Source organism: Peromyscus maniculatus, chromosome 16 (genome assembly GCF_049852395.1).
Source record: "Peromyscus maniculatus bairdii isolate BWxNUB_F1_BW_parent chromosome 16, HU_Pman_BW_mat_3.1, whole genome shotgun sequence".
Taxonomy (NCBI): Eukaryota; Metazoa; Chordata; class Mammalia; order Rodentia; family Cricetidae; genus Peromyscus; species Peromyscus maniculatus.
In genome coordinates this window covers 29,788,260-29,804,271 of record NC_134867.1, presented here as the reverse complement: position 1 = coordinate 29,804,271, position 16,012 = coordinate 29,788,260, and the positions used below count along the sequence as shown (strand labels likewise).

Genomic DNA, 16,012 nt, shown 5'->3' with positions numbered 1-16,012 from the left:
ATTTTTTCTTATTCCATTAAGGATGAGTCATCTGAAATAATGTAATTCAATAAAATATGAGAATTAAAATTGGATAACAATCAGAATCAAGAGAAACAGCGTAGAACAGCCAAAAGACATGAGGGGGGATTAGAACAATAATACTAATGATACATTTTTTCACATGGTTATTAGATTTGAGCTGCAAAACTCACTCTTGAATTCCTAGTCACCAAAGCATAAAGGGAAACATCTATCTAGCAAAATGGAAATAAAGTCACACATAGTAATTGTTCAGGGGAGGAGGCATGGCTTGGCTCTGGCACCTAGGGCTCAATGGAATTTTCCCCTAATCAAATCTATGAAGTGATCTAACAGTAGTTTCTTCTCCATGGTCCGCTGCATGAATCCTTCACAGTTCACACAAGGGAGGCGGGGGGTGGGGGGTGGGGGTGTCAAGCATGCTGAAGAGGGAAACCAAGTCACTCAGTTTGAAAAGCTCCCCTTAGACTCCTGGTCTAGCCGAGATTAAGGTGGTAGATGGCAAGGCCTTTGTTCCACTGAACATCTAGAAACAGTTTTTATCAATTAATCTTATAAAAAAATTGGGGGGGGGGTTCATGACAGGGTTTCTCTGTGTAGCCCTGGCTGTTCTAGAACTAGCTCTGTAGACTAAGCTGGCCTTGAACCTCTGTCTCCCGAAAGCTGGGATTAAAGGCATGTGCCATCATCGCCACCTGGCCAATCTTATCAAATTTAAAGACAATCCATATTCTCTTGTGAGTGTAGGAACAAATTCATTTCATGCACCTAGTGAAGGAGACAAGCACAACTATTTTTCTTCAGCCATACATCTCCTGCATTTGACATTGACGATTACAAAATTTACTTCTGTGTATTTTTCCCATAATGCTAATTCCCACAATTTTGAATGTAGTGTATGTGAATTGAGAGAATTCTGCCTAATTTAAAAAGAAAATTAGGAATGAGATTTAAAAAGTACACATTTAACAAAGAACAGACAGCTTTCAAAAAGGCCAAGCAGGAGCCTGGTGTAGTGACACACACCTTTAATCCCAGCACTTGGGAGGCCAAGGCAGAAGGATCTCTGTGAGTTCGAGGCCAGCCTGGTCTACAAAGAGAGTTCCAGGACAGCCAGGGCTGCTACACAGAGAAACCCTGTCTTGAAAGAACTTAAACCAAACATACAGACAAACACATAAAATGACAGCAAGAGAAAGATCCACAAGGACAAAATGCAGACATCCGGGCTTAGAATTTCATGGCTACAGTGCACGGGACCCAGGGTTGCAGCTGGCTCTTGAGGCAAGCCCCAACACGCGAGTCATCACATCTTAGAGGTACTACATTTGGATGTAGAACACAAGAGAAACGAAGATTCCTTCTACAATGAGGAAAAGGCTCTTACTTGGTCGACTACTTCAGAGCATAAAGATAGAGCACATTGTGAAAATGTCCAAGTTCTACTTGCTAAATGAATAAAATAACTGTCCAGAAGTTAAAAAGTAAGATGTATGTGTGGGGGCGGGGTGGGGTGGGGGGTGGCGGGGCACTCAGTGGTTAAGAGAGCACTGGCAGAGGACCTGAGTTTGATTCCAAACAGTGGCTCACCACGCTAACTCCAGTCTCGGGAGATCTGATGCCCTCTTCTGCTCTCTACAGGTACTGCATGCACAAGGTGCACAAACATCGTCAAGGAAAGACACACCCCATACACATATAAAAAAATAATTTTTAAAGAAGCAAAAAGGTGTACTGTAAACCACAGGCTCTTTTAAAAAGTGAGCTGGGGAGAAAAATGCAAATGATTTGCTCAATACCCTTGATTATAAATAAGACTCTAAAATAGCCGTATCTTCATCGGGGATGGGAGCCTGCTTTGTTCTCACCAATTATAACAACTTGGTTTACTCATAAGTTCTTGTCCCACGACTCCCTCAGCCTTCCTACCTAATATCTAAAAGTTTTCCTTCACCCATTTGAAACATTCCAACTAGGTTAGAGAAGAAACAGCAACAGATTACGCTTTACCATAGTGTGTGAAAATGAGGATTCTGGGTAATTTTCTGGGTAGTGAGGAAGGAGAAGAAGATGCATGAAGACTAGAAGGTATTCCCTGTCAGATAAATGTGCTGAGGAGAGAATGAAAAGATGTAAATAATGACTCACTAGGGTTATGGAACAGGAAAAGAAAGATATATCAAAACTTTCATAGTGTAAAAGTAAAGCCAACAGAGGGTGATGGCGTGGTCCTTGTGTCTAGCTTGATCTTTTCTGTTATTTTTTCTCTTTTTCTCCTAAAATAACATTTGGAAGCAGAAAAGCCACTGGACCTTCCAAATATCTCATTTTATAGAGGAAAATATCTAAAATATTGTTTTTATGGCTGAGGATGTAGCTGAAACATGACCAAGCTAACACTGGAAGCCTTGGGCCTGATCTTGGATCTGGTCCCTAGCACCACAAGAAAAAAAAAAATTGAATCTGCATCTGTTTAATATCTGTGAGGTCACTTTGCAGTTATAGACTCTTAAATGTTTTGTTTTCGCTTAAGTTTTAATAAAAACATATTAAAAATAAACCACAGCCCAACCTCAAAACAAGTTGTTACTTATTAACCAGATCACTGCTCCTTCTGGAATAACTTAAGAATTTTCTCCAAACATGAATTCTGCTTTCTAAATTGTTTTTGAAAGTAGAATTGAAAGGGAATCGATTGCTATAATGCTGGAGAATGGGCACGATGTGAACCTAAACAGGGAACGACTGCCTTCCTCGCTGCTTGGGCCACAAATGTCAATTAAAAAATAACCAAGTCTGCCTGTCTATAGAAAGAAGCGATTTTTAAAAATACAGTTAATTGCACTAGCAACAAAACAAAACATACTATCATTTTAAATGGTCGGGATTATAAATATATATATTGAAATGCAATTTCATTCATTCAACAAATAACCAACAAACAGCTATAAGGCATCCGAAGGAGGGTAATTATAGAACGGGGGGGGGGGTATTCTATCTCCTTGGTATTTATATTCATTCAGTTCGCCAAAATCTCTAATCCGAAATTGTGCCTATAAAACTGGAGTTTACAATGATTCATTTTTTCAAAATTCTAAACCTTAATGTTTAGTGTAAAATGAAAAAAAAATGCAGCCTGAGAGGAAACAATCTTGCTTAAAAAAAAAAAAAGCCCCAATCTATATATTTTACTTCTAGAACAGAAGGAGGGGGAAAAAAAAAGACTCAACCTCAACCCGTTTCTCAAAAAGGCAAAGGTCAGCTCGGAGTTGGAAGTGAGGCTGGAGATAGGGAGACAAGACTGCCTCTGCTGGTTGACAAGCGCATCTTTTCAGAGTCTCAACTCCCGACACCTGTATCAAACTTGCAGCTAGCTCTCAGATCCATCAGTTCCCCTCTGGTTTATCCTAAGAGAACACGCCGGTCTCATCCATCACCCGAATAATCTGACTTCTGCAAGGACTTGCCTTACACTGGCACCCAAAATAAAGTGTTTGCACCACTGATTTTATATACCACTCGGCCAGGCGTAAAGCACACAAATATCCACAACCCCTCCTAAATACCTCTAAAACAACACCGTTCCTCATCTACATTTTAGCTTAAAGAGATGGGAAGGACGCGTTTGCTGATCTTGCTTTTTTGAAAATGCAATGACATCGTCTACTTGAGCTAGTGCAAAAGGCAACGGTCTCCTCCCCGAAGAAGCCCCGCGCCAACCTGTCCTTCCAAGCACCCCCACCCCCCAACCCGAGGGTCCCCCCAGAATGTTGGCGGGAAGGGTCCAGCGCCCCTGCGCCCCAGCTCGGCCTCGAACGTTCCAGCAGAGCGTCTCAGGTCCCCCGGGGGCTGCGCCCAACGCCATTAGCACACCTCGGAGCGCTGGCAGCCCAAGAAGGAGGCAAGTTTGGCCGCTGCCGGCCGCGTCCCCGCTTCTCCCTGGCCGCAGCATCAGCAGCGGGTGGCCTCCAAAGCCGGGCCCCGCCTCGGCCACCTACCTACTGGGCGGGGGCGCGGGCTCCGCGGGTCCGGGCGAAGTGGCTCGGGCGCACGCATTTCTGGGAGCGGTGGCCTCTGCCGCTGGGCGCGGGGGAGCGCATCCTCCGGGGTGGGAGGAGGGAGGGCACGAGGGTGGGGGTGGGGGGAGGACCGCGCGCCGAGGAGGAGCGTAGGGAAGCGGCGGCTGGAGCCGTGGGGCGGAGGGGTGCGCTCCTGCGGGGTCCCCAAGTCCAGATCTGCCCCAGCAGCCGCCGCCGGGATGCTCGAGGCCTCGCCCAGGTGCCTGCAGCGGCGCCCACGGTCAGGGCACCCGCCGCGCTCCGGGCGGAAGGCGGGGAGCTGCGGTGGCGCGACTCCCGCCCGGCGCCCGCCTCTAGCTCCGCCCGAGCCAGGGAGCGCGCTGCGCTCGTCCGCTGCGGCGGGGGCCCGAGAGCCCGGCGGCCTGGCTTAGCGGTTCGGGTTGCAGCCGCGGCATCGTGCCTGCCGGGTGCGACCTCGGAGCCGCTGGCTGGACAGCCTGGGGGTGACACGGGTCCCCCAACACCGGGTCCCAGCGGCTCCGCCCCGGAGAGCTGCGCGCGCGGCCTTCCCAGGCCTCAGCCCTTTGTGACGCTGCCCCGGGCGACAACTCAGGCTATCTGTGGACCGGGAACGGTCTGCTTACCTGGCTTCTGTTCGCATCCCCTCTAGCTGGCTACGGTCTGGATCTTGGAGGGAAGTAAAGCTTAGGGGCACAGCTGGAGTTAGAGCGTCTGTTGGAGTCTTAAAGTCCCTTTACTTTCCCTTCCAGCTCTAGGACCACGGGCCACCCTAAACTCATCCTTCTGTCTTTTCCGGGATTGCCTTTGGCAACGGGGCCCACCATCTCCTCCCTCTCCCGTTCCCGGTTCAACATCCTGTAAGCTGCGGAATTGCAATCATAGCCTAAGCAATGTAGCAATTGGGCGGTCCAGCGGCTCTTCACCGAGACTGGAGAGAAGCTCGGTAGGAAGGCTTTTGCATCAGCCCCGGGGCCTGTGTTTATGAGCTTCCCCCCGGTATTGGATGCTGCTCCCTTTACTGTCTCGTGACGAGCACTGCAAGATGACTCGGAGGATCTGGCCGTGAAGAATACTCTTAAATACAGGAAAAAGAAAAAAAAAAAAAAATCAACAGCCTGCAGCTGGTCTGATAAGATTGGTGTGTCCGAAGCCATCCACACATATAGTACATAGCTGCTCCCCAGGTTGCCGCTGCTGCTTGGTATTAACCAGTCTGGAGGGCTAAGGAGAGCACTGAACAGTAGTGACTTGGGGATTTTAGCTGCAGGTGATGTTATATGGTCTGGTAAGAATAGAATTGTCTCTTGGTTTGCACTGACCATCAGTAGATTATGACGTGTGTTTACATCTTTATAGTCTGAATAGGAGAGACCTCTCCTTTTTCTTTAGACACCTTCTTGGTAAATAACTTAGCATTTAGCTAAGAAAGAAAACGGGTTCCTAAAATATAAAGAGATAGTTTTATTTGGGTCAAAAGAAAAACATGTCTTGCACTCTCCAGAAGTTTGGTGGCGGTCTTACAGTTCTTTGATATGTGCTTTTATGATTTTGAAATCTAAGCTTAATTAAAAAAAAAACAACGAGAACACACACACACACACACACACACACACACACACACACACACACACACACACACACACGTCATAGTGGCATAGTCCTGTAATCCCAGCTCTTGGGGGGCTGAGTTAGGAAAATAAAGAATGCAAGGCCAACCTCAACTACTAACCTAGGGTATATTTCTGTTTCAAAAAGTAAAATAAAAGTTTGAAAAGAAAGTAAAAACACCATGTCAAGTCCAAGCTGTGATAAGATAGCTGAGATCTTTGGGAGGGAGAGTTAGCTTCTTGGAGGTCAGGGTGGAACAGTCCAGTGTCTGCAGTGTATTGTCCTGGGTAGGAAGGGAGGCACATGACTCAGCCCTGTTCTGAGAAGGGCTGATGATTCTAAAGCCCCATATAAGTGATAGACATAATAGTTCTGCTATTTTGCCCCAATTCAGAATGACCTGATTGTAGGGATACATAGTGATGTTATGAGAAACAATGTGAAATCACTTGGAACAAGTACTTTGCAGTTTGCTTAACAAAGTATCTAAACCTTGAGTGCAGTTTCTGCAGAAAATGTTTACTGAGCTGCAGTTACTGTGCCCCCCACCTCCACCCCAACAGCACCCTTTTGTATCTATGAACCCTGATTTCCTTTCTCTTAGGCAATAGTATAACTGGGTGTGTGTGTGTTTAAAATGGTGACTATTGCTGAAGAAGTGTTCCTCAGCCTTTCAAAAGCATGGCAAATAATGTCACTATCTTCATTAGCTCCCCTGGGACTATATGATGTTATCACATGCTAATTATAGCTTGTCACTACAGTGAATGTCTGAATAGAGTAAGGAGTTGAGCTTTCATGGTTCAGGAGTGCTTCTAATTTAAAGATTGTTCACTCATCCTTTTTCATTACCAAGTATTGACTGATTCATCTGAGTCTTCATAGAGAAACAAAATTAACATCCTCTTTATCCCTGTTATCCACTACAGTACCCAGTAGCCCCATGTGGTCATTTAAATTTAATCAAACACAGTTAAGTTATGATTGTTCAGTTTATTAGTCATGCTTCAAGTTCTAAGGAGCCAACTAAAGCTTGTGGTTGCCTTTTGGATAGCACAGGCCGTAGCATTTCCTTATTATAGGAAATTCTTCTGGAATCCTTGTCAACTTTCAATGGGTAGAGAGGAGTCACACAAAAGAATTTGGTTAATATGAGTACACCTCGATCAAATACCATTTGAATATATATATAAGAGCATGATAATCCTGAAGAATTCACGGTTTGCCTTTGGACTACAGCTCCAACATGTGCTGGCCTTGGATAAATTACTACCTTTCTGATGCTTTTATCTTCTAAGCGGGCATGGTCGCAGCACCAACTTCCTAGGGTAGATATCGGGAATGAGATCATTCATGGAGGGTATGTGCAGTGTTGGATGTGTAATCAATAGAAGTCAGCTATTACTCTAGCAGCATGTGTTAGTGTAATCAAAGTTTTCTTTTCAAAAACAGTATCCCCGAACTGGACACTTGTGGCCCATTTCTATAATCCCAGAATTTAGGGAGGGAGAGACAGGAGGATTGTTAGCTCCAGGCCAGCCTGCCATACGTGATAAAATCCTATCTCTAATTAATAAAATTAATTCATTTGTAAAATTTAATTTATTAATGAAAGTGAAATGGTCTCCATAGCACCTCTCCTTGTACCTGGTTAGTTGCAAGTGATTGGTAAGTGATGAACGGTTTGGGGCTGAGGGCCTGTGAGAAATGTGAAGACTGCCTCTTCTTTCTCTAATGAAGGGGCGAAGTGATGGTGGGGTAGTTTAAGCCCTCTTGTCATGTCCTTTTTTTGTGACAAATCATCTTTATATATGGAGACTTTTGTGTAAATTAGAGAGGCAGGGAGCTCTTTGAGCCTAAAAGGGAGAAGCGGAGAGCGAGTCATTTCAGTTGCTCTGCCCTACACACACACACACACACAAATAAGAAATGACTTAGGCTCAGTTAGGCTCACTGAAATATTGTCACGGATGTATAATTTCCGGGCCAAGATGTTTGAGTTGTAACTCGTGCACTGGATGAAAAGTTGAGGCTACAGCCACCAAGCAAGTTCCCTCTTGTAGTGATAGTATTTAGAACTATTTTCCTATGTCTAGCTCAGAGAGAAAGACATGCTCACATGCTCTCTCACCCTGCACTTGGGCTGGTTGACACAGGCTGTGAGTGACACCAATAACAACTGTGGACGTCTGTAGGTGGTCCTCTACGTCTAAAAAGGTTAAAGAGATCCTAATTAGCAGGGTTGAAGGCAGCAGCCCATTTTCACAAGCTGGGGTCATTAGTCTACCCAATAGACTCTATCGGGTCACTAAGATACCATCTTGACTTTGAGAAAACATGAAAGAAGTCAGATGTGGCGCCATACACCTGTAAGCCCAGCACGGGGGAATCTGAGCTTTAAGATGGCAAGGGTCCATATGCTTGGTTTTATGGTTACTGCATACTCAACTTTATAAGAAACTACCACGCCGGGCGGTGGTGGCGCACGCCTTTAATCCCAGCACTCGGGAGGCAGAGCCAGGCAGATCTCTGTGAGTTTGAGGCCAGCCTGGGCTACCACCGCCTGGCATCATTTTATAGTCTTACCTATATGTATACATTATGAAAGATAGATGAGAATATATTAAATAAATGTAATAAAGTGTGTGATACATTTCTTTGCTATGTTGTAATTTCTTGGTTGCTTCAACTGCCACCTCAAGTTAAACTGTTACATTTGCAATCCGTGGCTGGATCGATGGCTCCGCAGTTAAGAGCACTTCCTGCTCTTCCCAAGGACCTGAGTCTGGTCCCCAGCATTCAAATCCTTGGCTCACAACTGCCTGAAACTCCAGCTCAAGGGAACCCAAAGTCTTCTTCTGGCCTCTGTGGGCACCAGCACATATGTGGCCTACAAAGACTCACATACACACACAATACACACATATATACACACATACATCCATTCTTAAAATTGGCGTTCCTGTTTTGTTCACCTTGGTGTTCTCGGTGTCTTGACACAACGCTTGAATAAATGAACAAAGAGCCAAATCAGATTGAAATCAAGCTGCTAAGGAGGCGCACACCTTTTATCCCAGCACTTGGAAGGCAGAGCCTGGTGGATCTCTGTGAGTTCGAGGCCAGCCTGAGCTACAGAGCAAGATCCAGGACAGGCACCAAAACTTCATAGAGAAACCCTGTCTTGAAAAAACAAACAAACAAACAAACAAACAAATAAATAAATAAACAAACAAACAAAAAAACCCTGTCAATAAATTATACCTAAGTTTGATCTGTTGCCTTGATTCTTCTTCTGGTACAATAGTTTTTTTCCAACCTAAAATTAGCTTACTTGTGAGAAAATTAATTTAAAAACTAAGCACTGGATGATGTTGGTTTAATGCTATTTGTTTTTCTATTTTGAAAAGTACAGAATACATGTTCAATACCAGACAGTTATCAAAATGATGATAGGACGGTGCTCATGAATATCTTTAAAATATGTTGATAAAAACAGAAAATAGGTAGAGAATGCTACTACTTGGTAAAAATACAAAAGAGGTCACTTAAAGGATAGAAGACATTTTAACCCTCCCTAAGTTACTTTATAAAGTACAAAATATACCTGAATTATGTTTGGCCAGAAAGTAAGAAAGTACTCTATGTATAGCAACAAGCCAGAGGTCATAGGAACCAGAGTAAAATACCATGAATAAACTCACAAAACAGAGTGAGAAGACATGAGCCCAAAATGGTGCATACAAATGAAATAAAGACTAATTAGAGGGAGGGAAGTTCTTCACAAAAGAATAGTAAAATTAAGTGGTCACCATTTTACAAACACTACAGCAAATCATTGGCTCAGAACGGTGTCCCCAACAGAAGTGGAAAACACAGATGCATCACACAGTCTCAAAGGATCAATTCTGCTAGGTATAGTTGCCTTTCCCGATATTTATTGGTGACATGTGTAATTACAATCGATAATTATGTTGGACACCTTCACCAAGTGGTCAAACTTACCATTTACTCTCCTCTTAATATTCTCCCAGGTGATCCAGAATAATTTTCTCCACCACAAGATGTAAAGTTATTTTGCTTTGTAAGGTGATGTCCTAGTTAGGGTTACTACTGCTATGATGAAACACCATAACCAAAAGCAAGTTGGGGAGGAAATGGTTTATTTGGCTTATACTTCCACATCATAGTCCATCACTGAAAGAAGTCAAGGCAGGAACTTAAATAGCCTGGAGGTGAGAACTGATGCAGAATCCATCCTGGTGCTGGGTCAAGCTGCTGATTATTGGCTTGCTCCTCACTGATTGCTCAGCCTGCTTTCTTGTAGAACTCAGGACTACCAGCTCAGGGGTATGGGCCTTCTTACATCAACCCCTAATTAAGAAAATGCCCTATAGGCTTCCCTATGACCTGATCTGATGGAGGTATTTTCTCAGTTAAGGTTTCCACAGGTTGACATAAAACTTGTGGTACAGGTGGCATACTCTAGGGATATATATGGAGGAGGCGTTATTGGGTCGGTATGCACAAAATTGCCAGTAATGAAAAGAGCTGGCACTGGGCGCATTCTGATGAAAAGTACTGGAGAAAATGTATCGTTTATGATAGGTTTCCCGCCAAAAGATATTCCTAGTTTGAGAGACTTTCCAAAATAACTGTCCTCCATTATTTAAAAAAAAAAAATCAATCTTAAAAGAAAATTGAAACTTGCAGATTGAAGAAATGAGACTTAGTTGGGTCCTGAATTAAAAAAAAAAACTACAAAAGATATATTAGGAAAATATATTAGGAAAATTGAAACTTTTGATTATTGATCATATAAGTATTGAATTCAAATTTCCTGAGTGTGATCATTATATTGCTGGTTCTTTTGAGATGATAAATGATAAAATATGTATTAGACATTACAATAACCTCAAGTGGCTCAAGAAAAAAGTAAACATGGCAAAAAAATTACTAGTTAGTGAATCTAGGTTATTACTGTAAGATAACATATAAGCTATATACAGAACTTAAAATATTCATGTAGTTCATTAAAATAGTAATGAAACAAAAATATCAATATTTTGGGCACTCAATAGAACCAATATTACCATTTTTTAAAGGATCAATGTTTAAAAGTGTTGATGTTTTATTTCTTTACATGAAGGATAGAGAACCCAATGTGAATTCAATACTTCAAGCACATCTAAATTAGTAGTAGCTGCATTTCAAGGCACTGGAGACACTCATGAAAGCCACAGAGCAGACGACACAGGTTTACAAGAAGGGACTGTGTGCATTCATTATCCAATATCCCCTCCTGTAGGTTTGATATTTTTAAAAACAAAAAATGTCAGGAGAAAAAGACCCATAAAAACCAGGTGTGGTGGCATGGGCTATTAACTCCTGCACTTGAGAGGCAAAGACAGGTGAATCTCTGTGAATTCAAGGTCACTTTGGTCTACATAGACAGTTCTAGGGCAGCTTGGTCTACATAGTGAGATTGTGTCAAAAAAAAAAAAAACATAACAACAAAACAACAAGAAGACAAAACCCAAACCTAGCTATTTGTTCATTGGACAGATAGTTTCTGGGACTATACAGGGGAAGTTGCTAATGCCTTCCAAATGAGAAAAAGGAATGAGGGTTATTTGGGAGGTAGAACTTGGGCATGGGTTTCACTGCCCTCCCTTTTAACATTGTGATTAAACCTATTAGAATTTAAACTAAAATTCTAAAACTGGCATCTGCTGTTTTTGCTCAAAATTCAAAGCTCAGTTGCTTCCGACAGGTTACCCCTTAAAACAGAGATAAAGCTATCTGCAGATCTTGGTCTACTGAAATTTTTTAGCCAAGAAAAGGGGGAGTGTATTTTCTATATAAAATACGATAAAGGGTTAGCACAGACCTTTAATCCTAGCTCCCTGGAGCAGAGGACAGCGGATCTCAGTAAATTAGAGGCCAGCTAGGGCCGCAACAGTGAGACCCTGTCTTAAAAAAAAAAAGTTTAGAAATGTCTTCTGGCAATACTTTATTAATCTTAGCCATTTCCTTTAATTTTTCCAGTTTGTGTATTGAGATAACTTTAGATTGTATCAATGGTTTAGTCATCATCATCTGAACATTTCCAAAAAAAAAAAAAAAGCGGTAATATTCAAGCCCAGCTCAGCTGATTCTGCATGATGGAAGGCCCTTGAATCTCCACAGTGGTTTCTGAGGGTGTGGTGAGCAAGTTCTTCGTGGATTCTTGCCTATCTTGCCTCTTTCCACCTCGTTGCACAGTGGCTCTTGGTTTACATGACTCTTGGCTCGCATTTCGTGAGGCGTTGTGGATGAAGGCTGACTGGCTCTTGAACTCTTCTGGCAATTACAATTTCCTGGCTGTGTTTAGTGTATATTGAAGCGACTGTCCAGATATGAGTCATTTGAGGAATGTGAGAGTAACTCACAGCTGGCCTGTCACCCTAACTCTCGAAGCTTCGTTAACCCTGATCACATATGCCAAATAAGTCACAATCACGTGATACATACATATATATTAATTTACATGTGCAATACGCCCTTTGGAACCGACATTTACACGCTACAGTCTTTGTGGGGTCTTGGACGATGTATCCTTAGCCTTTCTTGGGTACTGACGGCACTTAATATTCACGTGACAGGAAAAAAAAAGAAAAGACAGATACAAATAGAGTCAGATTTGGTTTGAATAAAGTGTCTACGACGGTTAAGAAAAGAGCGAAGCAGACGACAAAAGTTTGACAGTAGCCTAGGCGTAGAAATATTTCCATGGAACGCAGGTAGGACGAGAATTTTGCACCACAGGAAGAAGGAGATCAGATTTCCAGGGTCCTCAGCAGCTGTTTCCCTCCTAGCAGCTGCTGCGAGCTCCGCCGGAAAGCTGAAAAACTGCTCTGGTTTCCGGTGCTCATTCCTACAGCAACTAAATGCATCCAGTTAAGGGCGAGTGTGCCCTCTACAGCCTGGAAGTATATTCAGCATCTATATGAACCAACTAAAGTAATAGAAGAATTCACTTCAAGCTCCCTGGTGGTCTAGTGGTTAGGATTCGGCGCTCTCACCGCCGCGGCCCGGGTTCGATTCCCGGTCAGGGAAGACTTCCTTTTTTCCTACCAACTTGATTCTCTGTGGATCAAGAAGCATTACTGCAAGCGGGTTCTTATTGCTGCTTTATTGTCGGCAACAAAAATTAGACTCGCTTTACAAATGTCTTTAAAGCTACATTTCAAAAATCATACGTCTATTTATTTACGATTGACAATTAAAAAGCATTAAAGGTCCCTAACTATAAAGGACTTGAAATATACTTGTTTGTAAATCTGTTCATCTAAGGAATACAATTTCCAGCCTCTGAGAATAATTCGGATGTGTAAACAAGCCAAGATTTTTAGGAAGCCTTTATTTACTTTTGGGTGTGTTTCACTGATTAAATAAGGGTATCATTTCAGGGAGATTTATGCTTATTTTGCATCATGTTTTGAGTCACTTTCTATTTATACATTGAGAGCATATATTATTTATTTAAAGTGGAGCTGTTCCTATCTTGTTCTCCTTTATAAATTCAAAGAGGTCTTTTTGATAAAAGTGAATGATGAATTATTTACTTTTTTTAGTTTAAATTTTTATTTTTTATATTTATTATTTGTTTGTTTTTGAGACTTGGTCTCACTAAATAGCTCTGGCTGTCCTGGAACTCATTATATAGACCAGGCTGGCCTTGACTTCAAAGAGACGCACCTGCCTTTGCCTCCCAAGTGCTGGGATTAAAGTCATGTAACACAGCCTGGCATTTAGTTTTATATGTACATATATATGTATATAGTTTAATATATATATTCTAACCTATTTAATTATTTTACGTAAGTTTTTTCTTTCTAAGAAAACCACACAAATGTGGTAAGTTTCTTACATTCAGAGTGCCAGTCCCCCATCTGCCAATCACATACTGTAAGTTGTACATTGGGATTTGGATGAGAATTTTTATAACTGAGAACAAATTGGAGCTTTGGGATTTCTCAAAAAGAAATTGTGAAAATGCTGGACTCAAAGAGAATACAAAAGGTGGTACAGAGACCTTCACTGTTTTGAATCCTAAAATTTTATTCTATTTCATCCATTGCTGTTGTTTTGGGGATGTTGAGATTTAGGTTTTTTGTTTTGTTGTTGTTTTTCCACTTTGTGTTTAAATCTGACCTTTAAAAATGACATAAAAACTTGGAAAACAAGACTTGGAAGCTTGAATTCAACTAAAATGACCTGTTTTGCCTTCCTTCTAGCTGCTTTGGAAGAGAAAACTGCTGAGTGGTTCCTACAGAAGCACACTGGCTTTCTCTGAACCCAGTATTACTAGTCGGTTTTTTTTTTGGTTGTTGTTTTTTTATTTTGTTTTTAGAAAATTTCACTTCACCATGCAATTATGGCAGAAGCATATTTGTCATAATTATCATCACCAACAAAATAATAGGCACCACACACTGGTTATTTGTGATGTATCAAGCTCTTCAAAGAGCCATGATCATGTGGTAAAGAAAATAAATGGGCACCAGCTGAAAATAGAACTCAAATATTGGTTTCCAAGATGAACAGAAACACCGGTAGTATATAGATTGCCTGAGAATGGGCATTTTATTTAAGGGGATCCTGCATAATTGTGATAGGGTTTTCCAGAGAGAAAGAACACCTAGAAGATGATAGATAGATAATAACAGACAGACAGGCGGACAGATAGATAGATGATAGGAAGACAGATAATAGATAAAATGTAGTGTGTTAATCGGCTTTCTCATTACTGTAACCAAAACACCCAAGAGAACTTAAAAGAAGGGATAATTTATTTTGGCTCCTGTTTTCAGAGAGGTCAGCCAGTCCTGACTAGGAGGGTACTGTGGAGCAAGTTAGTTCACACCATGCTATCCAGGAAGCAGAGGAGCAGCTCACGGGAGGTACAGCCCTCGAAGAACACGTCTCCACGGACTGATTCCACATGTCACCATCTCCCAGTAATGCGTTCATTTTAGAAAACCATGAAGGGATTACTCCACTGAGTAGTTCAAAGCCCCCATGACCTAATCATCTCTGGAAATACTACAAAGATACACTCAGATCTCTGTTTTGCAAACCTAGGCATTTCTTGCTCCAAATATGTTGACAATGAATCACTAGAGCTAGGTAGCTGGAGAGGTAGACACATAGAGAAGAGATCCATTGTGGGAATTGTCTTTGTGATTATGGATGCTGAAAAGTGCCAGAAGAGGCCATCTAGAAAGCCGGAGAGCCTGGGACAGCCATGGCCAGGCTCATTTCAACACTAAAAGCCATGCAACCAAGGAAGCTGGTAGTATAATTCTTAGCCTATGGCTGAAGACTTGAGAACCTGCTATAAATCTTGGAATCCCAGACCCAGGAGTCATAGTTCAGCTGTCTAGTGACAAGAAAAGGAGAGTGTCTCAACTCTTGGACAGAGAGGAGGTTGACTTTTTGTTCCATCTAGGACCTCAGTGATTGGATGGCACCACAATCTGCCTTTGCCAGTCCATATGCTCAGGAGGTTCCTGCTTGTGGAAGCCTGCCTCATGACTCTCCAACAAACAGCATGGGGGCAATAGCGCCTTATCATTACCGTTTATTGAGTCCTTAATCCCATACAGTTGACACTTAAAATTAACTATCACAGTGACCACAGCTGGCATCTGTCATGAAGACAGCTTCATCAGCTGGGCTGTGATGAGGGACACATGCCGGGATATGGTGCAGGATGAGGTCAGACAGAAACATGCAGCCAGATTATGGAAGACTTGACGACCTGCTTAAAAGTTGCAAGTGGAATGCAAGAACTCGGTATTTGATAGGCTCTGAAGCTACAGGGTCCAGAATGTAGAAGAATCATTGCTGATCCCATGATGTGTGCTCTGTCTGATGAGTACATTCAAAGGGGCACACAAAGTGATAAGGAGGCTGAAATGCAGGACAGTGGGCAGAGATGGTGAGTCCAGCTTCATCCCTCAGAGCCAACATAACCAACCAAACATTGATAGAAAATGTTAAATTAGAGTTGAAGGTCTGGAGTGAGGAGCCCCATGCTTAGAAGAAGCTTGCATAGATTTGGAATCTCCCAAAAGGAGAATTCACAAAACAGACAGATGATCAAGGAATAAACACAGGAGCGTATACTAAGAAAAAGATAAGAACAGCATAACTAGGAAAGGACGTAGCAACAGTGATGTCAGAGAGATACAGGGACTTAAGAAATAGTGGCGGGTGCTGGAGAGGTGCCTCGTTACTTAAGAGCTCAGGTTGCTCTCCCTAGAACCCATATGGTGGCTCACAATCATCTGTATCTCCAA

General features: G+C 42.4%; 1 protein-coding gene and 1 non-coding gene across 7 annotated transcripts in view; one reads left to right on the top strand and one right to left on the bottom strand.

The window, feature by feature from the left end:
* Ncoa7 (nuclear receptor coactivator 7) overlaps positions 1 to 4,905 on the bottom strand; it is a 156,090-nt gene extending 151,185 nt beyond the window's left edge. The window contains exon 1 of one of the 6 annotated variants that reach the window (XM_015999739.3): positions 4,685 to 4,905. The gene's annotated coding sequence lies outside the window, so the exon portion shown is untranslated. Of the gene's footprint in view, positions 1 to 3,894; positions 4,566 to 4,684 lie in introns of those variants that run through there. The other 5 variants (XM_076552540.1, XM_006981252.4, XM_015999740.3 and 2 more) reach the window with 5 other exon arrangements.
* A 7,787-nt stretch (positions 4,906 to 12,692) lies between these two features.
* Positions 12,693 to 12,764, top strand: Trnae-cuc (transfer RNA glutamic acid (anticodon CUC)). Its single transcript has one exon. It is a non-coding gene; the product is annotated as a tRNA-Glu (tRNA).
* Positions 12,765 to 16,012: the final 3,248 nt, after the last annotated feature.